Here is a 17,790-nt window from a genome sequence, read left to right on the forward strand (position 1 = left end):
TCCCATTTTGTAGAAAGGTACCTGAGGCTCGGAGGGGTTATTGCCATTTGTCCAGGGGAATGGTGGGAGGGATTGCAGACTGGATGTGTCCTACCAGCACCCAGTGCTTAGCCACGGCCTTCCACCACTTTCTGGGTCTCTGCTTTGCCTTCCTGAAGAAAAGACCTCTCTAGATCACTTCTTCTACAGGAGAGCTAAGCTATTTATTTAACTTTTCATCTGTCCTTCATTTTCTTCCTCTTTTAACCCAGAGTATAAGCTCACCAAGGGCAAGAGTCAAGTCTGAGACTTCTTGGAAAGCCACCTCTGCTGCCCAGGACTCTTACATGATGCACACTGGCTGCCTGGCAGTTCCCTGATGATCCAGCGTAACACGGGGCTGTCCTTCCTGGGCAGTGATATCCCTGACCCTCGATCTATAGGGCTTCAGTATCAGCTTTTCCAATTCCAATCTCCCTTAAGATTGATTGCAAATTCCATGAGAAGGTGAAGGCGTGGGTGAGGGCAGGTCTGTGGCTTTGGGCAAGAGCAAGGCTTCTGTCCAGAGGAACAGGATCTCCGCCTGGGGGCCCTCTGGGGAGGGGTTTTATAGGCCTGCCATTGCTTAAATATACACAGATCTGGGAATCTTGTAAGCCTGAGGCCAGTGAACAGCTGCTCTGCCAAGGGCATATTTGCCTGGTAATTCTCATTTTTATTTGAATGCCCATCTGCCCCATCACTGACATCACAGCACAGCTGCAGTCCTGTTTTCCCTTCCCCTTGCCTGAGCCTGTGGTGTGGCCTTGCACTCAGGATGATTAAATGGCTCTGTGGGTGGCCTCACTCGGTAGTGTGTGTGCCTGGGGTGGAGGGGGCAGGCGGGGCCAGAGCAGCGAGGATTGAGGCTGCCCATCAACAGGGGAGGCTCCGGCGTGGTGTGTGCACCCTGGGGGAGCATGGTGCTGGGCAGGGCCAGAGTCTGGGAGCACCTCATGCGGTAGGAGACAGGAGGTGACCCTGGAACGGTGCTTCTGCAACACAGAAAGCTTTGCCACTTCTGTAACTAAGCAGTCCGCCCTGGGGATTAAAGGGCCATGTCACTTCATCCAGAACCAGGGCTGGCTGGAGGTTCCTAAGCCGGGCATGGGCCAGAGCCTTGAGGCAGGAATGCAAAATACTGAAAACATTCAGTAATTATAAGTTCTAGTCTCAAGGTTATAAAATATAAAGTTTCCTTGTTATTCGGATTGCCCCCTACGTCCCCTCTCTCCGAGTACTTCCTCACCTCTGTTCTTCATGGTAGTCCTGGATTCAAATCCTGGACCTGGTTATTTATTAGCTGCGTGAGCTTGAACAGTTTCCTTAACCTCTCTGAGCCTCAGCTTCCGTATCTATAAAATGGGCCCAGCATTTCCACTCCTAGACATATGAACCTCAGAAACGTTTTTATGCATGGACACCAAACTGAAGTGCCCAGGTGTGTTCTTAGTAGCACTAGGTAGCAACAGTAGCACTTAGTAGCAATAGCAAAAGACTGGATACCACACAAAAGGCTCTCAAAAGAAGAGTGGATAAATTGTGGTACATTCACACAATGGAATTCATATAGCTGTGGAAATGGATGGCCTACGGTGTTACTGTAGCAACAATATGGATGAATCTTAGCAAAATAATGTTAAGCTAAAAAAGCAAGTCCTTTTATTAAGATTTAAATATAATCAAAATAAACAATATATTTTAAAGTTTCCATATGTATTGGCCTGTTGTAAGGGGAGGTAGGGAAGGATTTTTCTTAATCAAGCAGATAAACTTATTTATTTCGCTGAGGGTTTATGGACAGGACAGTCTAAGCCAGGAATTCTTAATATCCTCTTATGAAAATTAACTACAGGAGAGGGCTGGTACATTATTTTCATTTGCAACAGTGTAGGGAAGGAGCACCTGAATAGAGGTGAATTACCATTAGTGTTCTAGTTCTTGGGTTAGATGTAGGTTCCAAGGTATTCATCACATCACTAAAATAAATGACTGAGAAAAATAATTAAGACCCAAGCATGGACCAATAGAATAGTATGAATAAAGTATTAAAAAGATTAGTTCAGTTTTGCGCACTGAAGTCCATTAAAAATATAATTGCAAAGATTACAGGATTGCATTAAGTGAGATAATGTTCATAACAACCTACTAATGGACTGTCTGGCATCCAGTAGGTACTCAAGACATAAAGTTAATCTCTCAATTTTCCCAGCCAACCATCAACCTTGTCTAACTCTCATAAATCAGGCTCCTCCATGCTTTGGTCCTTTAGGGATGAATCCTAAGTCACTCATTAATTTCCTTCGGCTTCCTCCCTCCCTCCCACTACTCTCCTCTCCCCCACCAGGGCCAAAAAAGCTCATCTATCTCGTGTTACAGAGCTATGGGGACAGTATGTAGGAGAAGGCTTTGAGACTGTTCAGTGCTCCCAGTAAACGGTTGCTTTCCTACACGCCCAGCATCCTATCAGTGGGTGGAAAGAACAAGACACAACTCCCGAGCCTGGCAGCTTCTGCAGGTGAAGTGAACATGTGGCCTCACTGCTGGTGTTCAGAGAGGAGAAAACCCGATGTGGTCTGTAATATCCTGGGAAGAGGTGACCTGGGCTTGTGCCTGGAGGGGCATCTATAGTCTAAATGCAAGGAACAGTGGACCTGGACCTGGGGCTGTAAAACCTAGGTTAGAAACCTGACCTTTCCACTGGCTGGCTGTTGAGGGGGCAAGTCCCTCAGCTTCACTGAGCCCTGCTTTCCTCATCTGTACTATGCAAGTGGGAATAGAAATTAAACACACACACACACACACACACACACACACACACACACACACAATACAGTGCCTACCTGACACACAGCAGACAAGCAAAAACTGTTTGCTGAATCTGAATCCTCTCCAAAGCTCCAGTTTTCCCCCAGGGGATTGATATACTCACTCCAGTTAGAGTGAAAATGCCTAATTCATATTTGACAAGCAAGTGTCATTTTGAGTTAAGTTTTTTGGTGGAAGAGATGGGTGACATTTGTTGTGGGATTGGAAGCAGTCGCCTGATTTTTATCCCTGCATCCTGAGTCTTGTATCCATTGGAACAGGATGCCTGGAGAAGATGGTAATCGCATGTACACACCCCTCTTTTCTCAGCTCTTGTGTCAGAACCAGGGAAGGAGACAACCACAGCAGTCCTGGAAAGGAAAAGAAGTCACTGGAAAGCAATCTTGGAGAACCCTAATGGTGATGGAAGTTGGGCAGATGGTTTGGAGGTGCTGGTGATTTCACAACCCATAGGTCTTTTAAAAATCAGTAGGCTTGGGGATCCCTGGGTGGCGCAGTGGTTTGGCACCTGCCTTTGGCCCAGGGCGCGATCCTGGAGAACCCGGGATCGAATCCCACGTCGGGCTCCCGGTGCATGGAGCCTGCTTCGTCCTCTGCCTATGTCTCTGCCTCTCTCTCTCTCTGTGTGACTATCATTAAAAAAAAAAAAAAATCAGTAGGCTTGACCTGAGAAAGTTACCTCCTTTTCCCTTAAAACAAGTGACTTAGCCCAGCCCAGCAACATGATTAGGTCTAGGTCTATGAGACAGACTGGAAGCCTGGGGGTGAACTCTGTGCGTATTTTCAAAACAGATATACTGAACATTCATGATGGGCTAGGCATGGTGCTGAGCTTTTTATATCCTGAAGCAAAAATCTTTCACAGTATCTAACCATCAGAATGTCTCCAAATAGTCATTTTCTAGGTGTGAAACAGACTTGGGACAGTTTCTTAGGTCAGATGGGGTTGCCCCGAGATCAATAGTGAAAATGTGGGGGCAGAAATCAGACCTTGGGGTGGAGATGGCTGCCACAGACAGGAAGTGAGGGCATCCTGTATTTTAGGTCACACTTGCTTGTCTAGAGGCGGGGGTGGTGTCTGCGAATTTTGACCAGAAATACAGTTATGACACCCAGAAGGGAGACCCTGGAAGCCCCCAGTGTCCCCACCGGAAATACGTTCCCCCATTGCCATTACCAACATCACACTACCAGTTGCCTCATCCTGTGGAAACTGGAGGACGACTAGCTTTTGACTGGGAGAAAGGCCTTCACCTGAAGGGATAAAGCTTGGGGAGATCTTAAGCATCAGTGGGAATTTTGGGGAAGTGGCAGGGGGGCACTTAAAAAGAGCCCTTAAGGTGTCCTTATCACTCAGACTTCTGTCTGGCTTAAAACTGTGGCCAGCTTCTCCACTCCCAAATATATTTGAAACTCTGGGGTATTTGCTTGTCTTTATGAGTAGGGAAAAGTCTTTTTACATTCAGGGGCTTTTTTTTTTTTTTGGAGGTAAGATATATGAAGGTGTTTTATAAATAGTAAAAGGTTACATAAGCGTAAGGCGATGCTTTTCTTACTACTTCCTATGGAGCCCGCTGCAGGCAGAGGCCTCTGATCTCATTCCCACTGGGAGCCTTTCTCCCCTCATAGGAGCCTGGCCCAGATTTGAAGCCCGGGAGTACATATTATGTAATATTTGGCTAAATGGAATAGAGCCTCTCTTCCCATTTCAAATTTGTTAGGTTTATTTCAATTAAACATTTGTAATAAGTGTTCACAAAGTGCCTAGGCACCGTGCATAGTTGAGGACATAATGGAGAGTAAAAGAATGCATAGTTCCTATATTCAAGGAATTTACAGTCCAGGAGAGTGGCCAAAAAAACAAACAAACAAACAACAACAACAAAAAACCAAAAAATAAAAACTGGAAATCTTTTGGTTAAATGAAATTTAAACGAAAACTCTGGTACCTAAAATGAAGCGGGAAACCTGCTTTGATTGAGGTGGAGAGGAAGGAGGAACCAAAGGAGGTAGAATGTTGGGGTCAGAGGGGCTAGACCTCACCATTCCCCTCCAGACCTTTCTAGGGTTTCTCAGAGACCAGTTCAAAAAGCAATAATTTCCATAAGCCTTCTAGAAGAAAGCAGGATAGTTTTCTGACATGGAGATAGATAAAAGTTTCTTAGGACACAAAAAGCACTAAGCATCAAAGGGAAGAGTGATATATGAGATTATATAAAATTTTAAAACTTCAGTTCCTCAAATGACATTGTTAAAATAAACAGGAGAGTCAGACTGGGAGAAGATATTTACAATATATATGTTAGACAATTAACTTGTAGCCAGAATATGTAAAGAGCTACTACAACTCAATGAAAAACAAACAAAGAACAATTTAAAAAATTGGTCAAAGACTCACATAGACACTTGACAGAAGGATGTATATTAGTGGCCAATAAACCAAATTAAAAAACTTGTCGACACCATCACTCATTAGGAAAATGCAAATCAAACAGTTAACCAACAGCTTACTTTGTAAATAGCGGTGGCAGCCTTTGAGACAGCTTTGTGTCCTTAACAGTTGGATGGATTCCCAAGTGCTTCTTTGTATTTTAGTTATAAAACTTTTTTTCTTATATCCTTTCTCTCCCTCTAAATTATTTTTGTCCACAGCATTGAACCCATGAAGTTACAGCTAGATTTTTTTTTATAGATGTCAATGGTTATGTAATCTTTCACTTGTGGTCTCTGAGCCTCTTTTCTAAGTTTGCAAATGACATATTAATTGCTCTTTGCTAAGAAGCGATCTCTTAATGGGCTGCAGTTACCACCCTCTGTACACACAGAAACCCACATTACTATTAACATCACATCATAATGATTCTCTCTTGTCCAGGAACAGGTGCACTTGTGAAACACAAATGGCAACCCAAAAGAGGGCTAAGGGACCCTTGTCTAGAGCTCTAAGAGGCTCTTCTAGGGACTAGGAAACATTTGGAAAAGTTATGCCAAAACCAGCAGTGAGGATCCATTGCGCACCCACTAGAATATGTAAAATGAAAATCCTGATCACAAGGGTTGGCAAGGATGTGGAATAACTGGAATTCTTACACAGTGCTGGTATGAACACTGATATAAAGCACTTTGGAAAGCGGTTTGACAGTTTCTTTAAAGCTAAATATGCATCTACCCTATGGCCCAGCTACTCCACTCATGGGTCTCAAAACATAGGTCCACAAAAAAGACAGGTACACAGACGTTCATAACAGCTGTATTCACAACAGGCAAAAACCTGAAGCAACCCAGATAAACAGGATGGATAAACAAATCATGGTCTATCATGTCATAGAAAACACTACTCAGCAATGAAAAGGAATGCACTATGATCAATATAACTCAAAAAAGCAGCCAGATACAAAACACTGCATTCTGTATGATTCCATTTGTGTGAAATTCTACAACAGGCAAACTAATCTCTGATAGGAAAACAACAATCACAATAGGAAAAAGAGAATTAAGTGCCTGGCTGGGGAGGGAGTGGGGTGGGAATGTAGCAGGAAACTGGGAAGAGATATGAGGAAACTATCTGGGGTGGTGAGAATGTTCTAGATCTTACTAGTGATATATGTTACATGGGTGATATGTTTGTCAAAACCCCTTGAACTAAAACAGTTAAGGCCTGTGTATTTTGCTGTGTGTAGATTATATCTCCATAAAAAACTGTTAGGCAAAGAAATCACTAGTTTCCAATTTCAAGAAGGCAGGGTAAAGAACTTTCTGTACCCTTCCTCTCTGAGGAACAACTCAAAAACAACTAGGAGAGTAAGAAATAGCAAAATAAACTTTAGCTCAGTGAAACTAGATAACATCTGTAACCCACAATAATGCAAGGAGACAGCAGATAGAGAAATGACAAATGACTTACCAGAAGGGATGGAGGTCAAACCTGACCCCAAAGGGGTAAGGGTGAGGGGACAGGATTGTGGACTGACAGAAGTTCATTTCCCTGCAGAATCCCAGAAAGGCTCAGGTACCAGAGAAATCAGGAGGGAGAAGGAGGTGCTATAGCAGAAGGACTATTCGAGAACCTGTTGAGAAGTGTTTGTTACACCCTCCCCACTACTTCCCTAAGACACCATCATTATGAGCTCACAAAGCCCTCTCCTTTCTCTTTCCTGAAAACCTGTACCCTTCTCAAGGCTTAGAGTCGGAGAAATCTAAAGCCAGGAGGATCTGTAGGCTACTTCTGTTTTCCTACTCCGTACAATACTTCCCCGACAAAAGAAGTAGAGAGTCAGTTGTTTGCTTGAAGAGAGGAAGGGAAAGAGGAAATTTTAGGCAGTGAAGTAAACTCTTCGGGTTCATATTGCCAGATATCATCTAGCTACACACGTGCAGTCCATTGTACATCTTCTAGTATTATACCTCATGCAGTATTTCTTCTGTCTCTTTTTAAAAAAAGATTTTATTTTTCTGAGAGAGAGAGAGAGAGAAGAAGAGAGAATGAAGGAGAGAGGGAGAAGCAGACTCCCCGCTGAGCAAGGAGCCCAACATGGGGCTCGATCCTGGGAGTCCTGGATCATGACCTGAGCCGAAGGCAGACACCCAATCGACTGAGCCACCCAGGTGCCTCCCTTATGCAAATATTTCTACCATAAATGGATCTGTGAGGTAGTGCAAATACTATTATTCCCTCTCTTATGATAAGGAAAACAGAGGCACAGAAGGATTACATGACCTGTCCAAGGACACATAACCTGTTACTGTCTACTCAGACAAGAGCGCTGGTACCTCGGTTCCAGGATCAGTATTCCTCCACTCTTCAGTGATAACTGCTACCTCTCTTCAAAAAGAGTGGACACCCAAAAAGGAAAATATGCTGTGATTCCCTTTATAGGCAACCCTAGAAAATGTAAGCTAAGTCTTAGAGACAGAAGACAAATCAGTGGCTGCCTAGGGACAGGAGAGCAGGGCAAAATGGGAAGCAGAGATCACAAAGGGACTTGAGGGAATTTGGGGGGAGCAATAGATTGGTCACTGATTTTTTGAGAGAGAGAGAGAGAGCATGAGGGGTAGAGAGGTAGAAGGACAAGCAGACTCTGTGCTGAGCATGGGGTGGGGCTCCATCCCAGGCCCCCGAGATCATGAGCTGAGCCAAAGACAAATGCTTAACTGACTGAGCCACCCAGGCGCCCCAATTGCTCACTGTTTGGATTGCGATGATTTCGCTGGCGTTTACATATGTCAAAACATCAGATTTTATACTTGAAATACGTACACTTTATTGTGTGTTGATTATCCCACAATAAAGCTGTTTGAAAAAATATGAGCAGAAATGAATCAGTTGCAGAGAGGCCCTGTGTTTATTATTTCCACTTTTCAAACCTCTACAGAACATTAAAAAATATGCTAGACATACAGAATAATATAGATTTTGTCTCCATAGGGATGTGCTTAAAGAAGAGGAAATATCAGAAAGGGAGACAGAACATGAAGACTCCTAACTCTGGGAAATGAACTAGGGGTGGTGGAAGGGAAGGAGGGCGGGGGGGTGTGGGTGACTGGGTGATGGGCACTGAGGGGGGCACTTGATGGGATGAGCACTGGGTGTTATTCTGTATGTTGTCAAATTGAACACCAATAAAAATAAATTTATTATTAAAAAAAATAAAGAAGAGGATGTCAAAGGAGAGAGCAAACACTTGCTGAGGACGTTATGGACTGCTTATTTTGTCCCCTCCCCCAAATCATTGGTTGAAACTGTAACCCACAATGGGATGGTGTTAGAGGGTGGGGGCTTTGGGAGATGATAGGTAAAGATGAAGTCAGGAGGGTGAAGCCCTCACAATGGCATTAATGTCCTTATGAGAAGAGGAAGAGACCAGAGTATTCACTCCACCATGTGAGGACGCCATGAGAAGGTGGCCCTCTATAAGCCAGGAGGCTAGCTCTCAGCAGAGTAGCCACACCATGATCACGGACTTCCCAGTCTCCAGAATTGTGAGAAATGTTTGTTGTTTAAGCCTCCTGCTCTGTGATATTTTTGTTAACAGCAGCCCAAACTAAGACACATCTAACGTGTTGTCTTTTAGAATTTTCGCTGAACCCTATGTGATGGCCATTGCCATCACATCCATCTCACTGGCAAGAAATTTTCAGGCCAGTAATAGGTGGTGTTTCAGGGAGTCGATAACTAATAGTCCTTTTCCCCTGCTCACTTCCTGAGTCCTGAACTCTTTCCGACTCGGGAGTCAGGCGCCCAAGGATGAACATGTCAACTTTATTACTGATAACAGCTGGTTGGGAAGACTTGGCTGAGAGGTGCTGCCGAATGGGTCTGCTAATAGGCTCTCCAGAGCCGAACTGGACTCTGAGATTGCAAGCTTCCCCCAGAGCCCCACTAACCTTGGCATAATGTAGGGATCGCAGGCTTCCTGGAGACAAGCCATCTTAGGAATGCCCAGTTCCTTTTTCCAAACAGATCAGTGAGTTGCTACTTCCATGGGTGGGACTGAGTAAAGTTGGGGAGAGAAGTGACAGGTATAACTTTAGGGCAGTCCCTTCACATGAAAACACAAGGAATTAGAAAAAAGTATACCCCCAACATCCAAGTGGCATTCAGACCCAGGTCTACATGCCAGAGCATTCACCATGTCATTTGGTTTCATCCTAAAAGTTGTGTGCAAAAATAATTTCTGTGCACTAGGTCCTAAACTAAGTGGACTAATTTCTGTGCATCTGTTCTGCATAGACTTTGAGCCTGGGATGGGGCAGACTAAAATAAATGTCCTGGTCCTTGTCCTCGGGGAGTTCAAGGACTGATCAGCCATTCTTAAGTGACAGCTTTGGCCTCAACTTGCCTCTTCAATATGTCTTCCACGGATCCATTTTGTGCCTCATATTTGTGCCTTCGTGCCACAGGACTACTACGTGTGGCCTCAATACACATAACCCAAACCCTCGCCTTTATTATTATGCTATTCCTTTTTCCTGGAATCAACTCAATTAAGTATATAGTTTTTGAGCATCTGCTGTGTTAGGACTGCAGGAGATGGCGCTACAAAGAGGAATCCTCTCTGGCTACTGGATGCTGCGAAGCTTGGTCTTTCAATGTCTAAATTCTATCCGTCTTTCCAGGTCCACTTCTTTTAGGAAACCTTCTCAGGTCTGATCTGAGACCAGGCGTGATCTCTGATCTTGGGATCTCTGGAGTATTTGAACTGTGGCTTTGAGCGGTGCTTCTAACTGCTGGTCAGTGGACTTCTCAGCCGTACCTACCAAATGGACCGCAGTGGAAACACTCCGTAATTCTGTGATTCATCTCCATCGCAGAGTCCTTGAAAAGCTGGTCTTTCACTCAAATTTTGCTGCCTAGCTAACAATGGGCAGAAGAGGAAAAAGTTAGTGGGAGGCAAGACTACCACTTGTTGACCTGCATCTGAATCTTGCTTTGTCACCTCCTCCTCTAATTGCACCTTTGCCTTCGTAGCTACTGACACTCTTTTTAACCTTCCTGTTGCTGTGCTTACTGGTCCTCTTCGCCTCCCCCTGTCGATCCTCCCAGCTCAAGCTTGAATGAACCTCACTCAGCGAGATAGCCTTGACTTCTCCCGCAGCCCAGAGCCCTGTCCAGTCTTTCAGCCCATTCCATGGTCCACGTCCATCTCAGGAAGCAGAGCTGCTTTGGCTTGGGCCCAGACCGAGTCCATCTCAATGCAACCCTCGGGACTCCTTTGGGTTTTTCCAGGTTTAGACTTACCAAATGTCTCACCAGACTAAGGAATATAGTCATATCTTTTTTTTTTTTTTTCCTGCTTATACGGGAGCAAGGAGTGGGAAATTGCTAAAGAAATTTTGGTTTGCAACATAAATTCAAACCAGCATGAATAAAAGGGGAGTTTGGCCAGAGTCCTCAGACACCCCATGGAATCTAGACAGGGATGTAGCCTGGTTGGGATCAGAAACAGTCTGCAAAACCTGGGGAACCCAGAAGCCCTGATTCTCTTCCTGCCTTGATTTTCTCTGTATATCTGCCACACCCTTTTCTCTGCTTGCGGACTGTTTTACTGTTTCCCAGTTCCCATGGCAAAAAAATGGCCAATATCTTTCATGTTTACAACTGAGTCTTAACACAAAGAAATGAAGAGGGAAAACATTCTAATTGTCGGTCTTGGGTCCAGACTTCCCAGGTAAGAGCCTGACTGACTCAGCTTGTTTTGGATGTGTTTCCTGGGTCAAGGAGGTAAGGAGGCAGGACAAAGCAAGCTTCTGCTGCTACTGTGTGGAGGCAAGAGGTAGAGGAGAAATTTCTAGAGAAAGGAGTGCTGAAGCTACCATCTAAAAAGTGTCTCTTATACCCCCTCGATGGAGCACATATCAATGGCCCCTGTCTCTAGGAAACTGGTCCCCCCATTCTGCATCCAGCTACTGGTCACTATTGCTGGTAATATGCTTATTTATTGGTGTTCCCTCTTCCCCAACCCCTACCCCCTCCTTAAATGTGTACAAGGCAGGGATGGGCTAAGAGCTTTTTGTAATAATCAACATCCCCCAACACACACACACACACACACACACACACACACACACACACACACACACACTCTGCTTATTCAGTGCCTGCACTCAGGAGATTCACCTGGTAGCTGCTGAGAGAATACTGAGATGTACCAATAATTGTTCTGGGCCCTTTACACATTAAGTCATTTAATCCCTGAAATAACCTTATGAGGCAAAAACATTTGAGGAGACCAAAGAGGATAAGTAGCTTGTCCTAAATGACACAGTTAGTAGGTGGTAGAGCCAGGATTCAAGCCCAGGCAGTGTGATGCTCAGTTTGGAGTCCTCACCTGGAGACCCTACCACCTTTCCAGGAATGTTTGGTGAGTTTCTACCTTGCTTCTCAGGGTTTTTCAAGTGGCCACATCTGTATATGCACACAGGCAGCAGTGTCCCTGGATAAGATGAAAGAGTAGAAGTCAGGATTTAATTTGCCCTCCGTCCTTAGGTGGAATGAGCTATTTTCTCTTTTATGCCCACACCTTACCTGTGCATGGGTAGCACCTGTAATTCTTTTTTCTACTGATCTGCTTATGTGTCTATTTCACATACAAGACTAGTGGGGTTCATTTTTAATATTTACTTAATATACTTTTATTTTAAATAAAAGTATTTCTGGGTAACTAATTTTAAGTTACATATGTAATAAAAAAGAAATTAGCTATTTCTTATTTCTTTCCTTCTGCCCCACTTTCTTTTCCAAAGAGAAAATCACTTTCAACTTCAAGTTGTTTATCTGGTCTTTCCCCCACATTTCTGATTCACAGAGTGTGCTGCTTGCTTATCAATTTTAGACATTAGTTATAGACTTCCTATTATGGTAATGAGGATTCTAAACTCATGTACATTCCCTCTTCTCTTCTTCTAGTCCTCTCCTATTTCTGGTTAACAATGCTTTTGTTATCATGATTGTATAAATATTGTTTACTATTAAACCAATAATGTATTTTAATTACATATCCATTCTTGCCCTTTTTTTTTGTTTTTCCTGAAGTTAATAATTGCCTTTAACTTTCATTTGTTTAGTTTTCTATCAAAACTTGACTGTGTTCTTTCATATGCTCCAACAGCTCTGTGAAACACTTCTCAGTAACATTTCTACCCTGTCAGGCCTGTTAGATATCCCTTCAACTCCACCCAAATGGTTCTCCTGGAGTCCTCTGACTCCTTGGTTAGAGATTGGTTGATCTTTCTGATGTATAGCTGGTGTAACTCTTTACTTTGCTGACTTCCTGAGAATTCCTTTCACCTCTCTCTTGTCTCCTAATTCTTGCCTCCCATCTCATCCTCTGTTTTTATTTTGATGGAACCTATTTTCCCATAGTAGCTTTCTAAGAAAGAGTACACTGGAGATAATTTTTGTCGGGGTGGGGGGACTTTTCTGACTGAGAATCTAATTCTCTGCCTACTCTTGATTTGGGTGGTATAGAATTCCAGGCTGAAAATGGTTTTCACTTAGAATTTTGGAGGCGTTACTATTGTGTTCCATTTTCAATGTTGTGCCTGAGAAGACTGATGTCATCCTGATTCCTATCCATCATTTTTATCTTTATTTTTTTAGATTTTTAAAAACATTTATTTATTCATGAGAGACACAGAGATAGGAAGAGACATAGGCAGAGGGAGAAGCAGGCTCCCTGAGGGGAGCCTGATGTGGGACCTGATCCTCAGACCAGGATCACACCCTGAGCTGAAGGCAGAAGCTCAACTGCTGGGCTACCCAGGGGTCCCTCTATTCATCATTTTTAGTCTGTTCCCCAGTTTTCCCTACTGTGTTCTCTCAACTTTTAGGATCTCCTTTTTGTTTCAGGGTTTTGAATTTACAGTGATGTGGGACTTTTTACATTCATTATGAACACTTGGTAGGCTTTGTCAATTTGGAGATTTATGTGTCACTTGGGGAACATTTGCTTATATTATTTCTTTGATAATTTCTTTCCCCATCTTTTCTCTGCAGCCCTTACCTCTGCATTCCTATGCTCTATCTTCTTCTTCTTCTTTTTTTTTTTTTTTTTTGCTATCATATTTTTACTTTCCAAGAGCTTGTACTTTTTCTCTGGTTATTTTTTTTTACAAAACAAAACAAAACAAAACAAAACAAAACAAAACAAAAACAACCCTGTTTTTATTTCACAAATGCTCTCTAAGGATATTAATCATGGATTTTGTTTTTAGTTGTTTACTTTTTATTCTGTTCCCCCTATTGTTTCTATTTCTCCCAGGTTCCTTTTTACCATTTGTTTTAGTCTATTTTATGTTTGAGATTTTGCTCTAATGTCTGGCAATCCTTGGTTGTTCACTCATATTTAAGAGCAAAGCACCAAGAGTGTCATTGGAAGCTCTGTGTGCATGAGCAGGGCTTTTAGAACAACTGGGTTTTTTTCTCCATGGGGAGCCCCAAATATCAGCATCTGTAAGCCTCCTTTAGGGAGCAGTTTTGTCTACCATTCAAAAGAGATTCCCCTTGGGCTGGAACAGGAAGGAGTAAACAATGTGTTGGTTATAAAAGCAGAGGAGGCCTGTGATCTGTTTTGCAGTGTTGTCTCCAAGGAGCATAAAGATGCTAGAAAGGAAAGGCTGGGAGGGCAAAGGGTCTATAAGACAATAATGTAAAAGGTTCCTGTTCAGCAAGAGAAGTAACACAGCAGCAGGGAGCTGCTGGACCTGATCACCGATAGGGATTGTAACTGAACAGAAACCTGAGTGGACACAGGATCAAAGATCAGAGGGCCACTCATTCCCACTACTTGATGCCTTGGTGCTATATAGAAACCTCGTAACACCATTTTGCAGAAAGGTACCTTGGATAGATCTGATTCTTATTTTATTTTTTGCTTCTCAAGCAGTCTGTGGAATGAATGCTCAAATCGAAAAAATTAAGTTAAGCTATAGGAAATAAAATAATTTATGGTCTAGGATTCATAGCTGATGTGTACATTTGCATATAAATTAATACCAAGTGTACCAAATAATAATGACATAAATTCCTAGGCCCCAAGTGTAAGTGTTCTGGATAGGCTTCTGTTGGCTCCCTGGCTGCCCCCAGCTTCTACATTGCAGGTCTGCCTACATCCATCATTGGAAGAGGCTGCAGAATGTGTCTTCCTGCTTGCATATCATCAGCAGATTGCCAGCTCTCCAATGGGAAAGGCAAATGAATACAGCTGAAACCATTGACATTTCTGGAGAGAATTTTAGTCCTTTAGCTTAGGAATGACATATGTATGCACACACGTACACATGTATACACACATGGATTAGGTTCCTAACTCATGAAATCAGGGGACAGATGGGGGAACCAAGCTGATTTCCAGCCTGATTTGTGCCCACGAGTCTCTAGGTAGAGCCCCAGTGCTTCTAGAGATGTAATCACAGTCCCAGGTGTCTAGGGCAGCTGGGGGCCTGCTCTGCTTCTTATATTCTGATAGTTTCAGAAACTCAGGGTGGAGAACAGAAATGGTGTCACGACATGGAGGCACAGGGGGAAAATGGCAATAGGGACTGCACTCCCCCTTGAGCACTAGTGAGGAGCAGTCCTCCCTCCTCTCCTCCATCTCCCTGAGAGTCCTCATGCTGAGGCAATGTGTCACCATATTTTCAGCAACTCTGCTAAGTTGTGTCTCAAAGAACTGAAAGACAAATCTCCAGAGGTTTACATGTTTGATTCACACCTAACATGGTAGCTGTCTGTTGCCAGGGGAAATACTACTGAGCAGATTTCCAGCAGCAGCCAGAGACTAAGTCTTCAACCTTACAGCCATTTTGCTTGTCTTGTTGTGCGAGCCTTGGGGAAAAGTGTGAATGATGCAGTGCCAACCCTCCTCACTAGAAATGATTCAGGCACCAGCACTATGGGAAAATAGAAACCTGGCCAGGGGTGGGGTGCACTTAGCTAGCAGTGGCAGTAACCTCTTCATCACACACATAGGTGAGATGCCGCTCTCTTAATAGATGCATACTGATTGCATTCTAATAATAATTTGTGCTTATCTCAAAGGACCTTAACCAGAGAGCCTCATTAAAATCTCATGATAACCTCATGAAATATGCAAAAGCTTCTATGCTCTGCGTGTCAAAGAGAGAAACTGAGTCCTGAATGACTGGCTGTGTGACCCACGACTAACCTGTAAGAAAAAGCCCCAGAAATCCATACTTATTCTCATCGTCTCTCTCTTTCTTCATTGTCTTTGAGCAAATTACCCATTTAACAGTACTGGCTTATTACTAGACCATTAAGTATATACATGGAAGCTGATGCAGTAAAACCAAGAAAAAAATCCAATTCATAATACGAATGTCTTAGGGGATGATCTCTCTTATCGAGGAGCAAGTTTTTCACTTTAAGATGATTATCCTTGGAAGTGCGTTAATGGTAAGCTTCCTTGGTTCACTTAAATATTGGTTTATGGATCTTTTCACAGAAAAGTAGAGAAGGCAGAGGGGGATGATATTTTAAGCTGAAGTACCTGGTTGTCAATGAGCAGTGAAGAGCAGCTGGAGATTAACAATGATTTCTGAAGTGATGGTGAGTGTAAGCCAATAGTATATAGAATTGATTCACAAAAATGCAACTCACATACAGTTCTGGGGCCATATGCATTTTATGAAAGTGAGCCTTGCCTATAGCAGCGTAAGCCCAGAAGTATAGACCTCCAGAGGGTCTTTATGGAGGCTTGGCGGGGTGGAGGGGTCTGTCTTGACGATGAAGACACCAGAGATCTCTGCCACATGGCCTTATAGAGCCTGGCTACCTAAAAGGCTGGGACAGCTGTAGCCCTGGAGTATCGAGAGAGCCACAGGTGACTGGCAGTTAAAGGGCTAGAGAGCATCTGGTCCTAAATCCAGATGGAGTTTACTGTTTCCTCCCCCCACCTATGATGTCTTGGATTCAGAAGCAGGGGATCACTTCTGTGCTGAAAATTTGCCTGAATTTTAATCCCCTTAGGAGTTAGCGTGTGCTCCTGAAAGCATAACAGACCTGCATTCAAATATGGGCTCAGCCATTTCCTGAACGAGATTTCTAACTTCTCTAAGCCTTAGATTCTGCATCTGAAAATGGAGAGGGTAATTAACTACCTTGCAGAGAGGTAGTAAGCCTTAGAGATGATGTCTGTGAAAGATTTGCATTTAATAGGCACTCAAAATTAGTAGCTATCATTTTTATTGGAAGAGAGGCTGAAATCCCATTGGGGGGAAAGAGAAAGCCTGCCTCAGCCAAACTGGGTTGGGAGAGGACTTCAATAAAGAGTGGATGGATAGTCAGCACCCCCTCTTGCATCCCTCCACCGTGCCTTAAGTGCAGGTCTGCATATTCAGCAGCACTGGGACCAGTGCCAGAAGCTGTCCATGCCTGGCCAGCACAGCTTGGAACTTTGCATCAGAAGCAGCATGGTGCCAATTAGGTCCACCCATCTGGGACTTTGAATCAGGTGCTGGTGATGCAAAGAAATGGGGGTAGTGGCGACTCCACTTTGGAGTTAATGGTGGTGGCAGCATCCGGCTTCCAGGGCAGCAAAGCCAGCAGTGGTGTCTGGGGAGTTCCAGCTGTGGTTGTGGAGCAGGCTGTACCTGTTGGGTGTTCATCAGAGTGGTTTTGTGGAGGGATTTTTGGCTGCTGAGCCTCCCTTTGTTCTTATCTGTGTTCTGAGTCTGCCTGAAAATTCTGCGGGGTACCCCAAACTCCCTTCAAAAAATTTTTTCTCTTTAAGTCAGAGAAAGTTCATTTCTGTCCTTAGCAACAGGAACTTGACTAGTATACCTTTCCAAACTGCCTTACTTAAAGTAGTTCCCTCTTTTTCTATTTCCTTTATTGTGTTAATCACTATTGGCAATTATTTTTACCAATTTGATATTTGTTCATTATTTGTTTCCCTTCCCTGAAAGTCAACAACCCGAAGGACCTCTTCCCCATCCTCACCACATCCCCTCGACTACCAGTTTCCCAGCAGCTGCTTGGCGTAGCGTAGCGGTGATACCCACAGACACTGGCACCAGACTGACTGGGTTTGAATCATGGTGCTGCCATTGCGGCACTTTGGATCTCTCTGTCTCTCCGCTTCCACATCAGTAAAACGAGGGTGATGATGGGTCCTGTATACAGTAGTGAAAATTAAATGAACGCATATATGTGATGAGTAGCCTGGCACCAATTGTTTATGAATGAATGGAACCTAAGAGAATTTCGAGTAACAGTTGCTTTTCAGGATTTTATGAGTCCTGTCTCATCCCCTCAAACTTCACACTCTGGAAGGACTCTTTCTCTAAGATCAGGCTAAAAGTTTACCAGATTAGTATTTGGGGCCTGCTGGGTCTCACAGAAGCAAGGGTCCAGTCTTCCACGTGTCTCCATTTACAGAGCATTTTATGCTGCCCATGCTTTGTTACATAAGCGTCCTCAGCTTAAGC

Source organism: Vulpes lagopus, chromosome 1, assembly GCF_018345385.1.
Source record: "Vulpes lagopus strain Blue_001 chromosome 1, ASM1834538v1, whole genome shotgun sequence".
In the NCBI taxonomy this organism is placed as follows: domain Eukaryota; kingdom Metazoa; phylum Chordata; class Mammalia; order Carnivora; family Canidae; genus Vulpes; species Vulpes lagopus.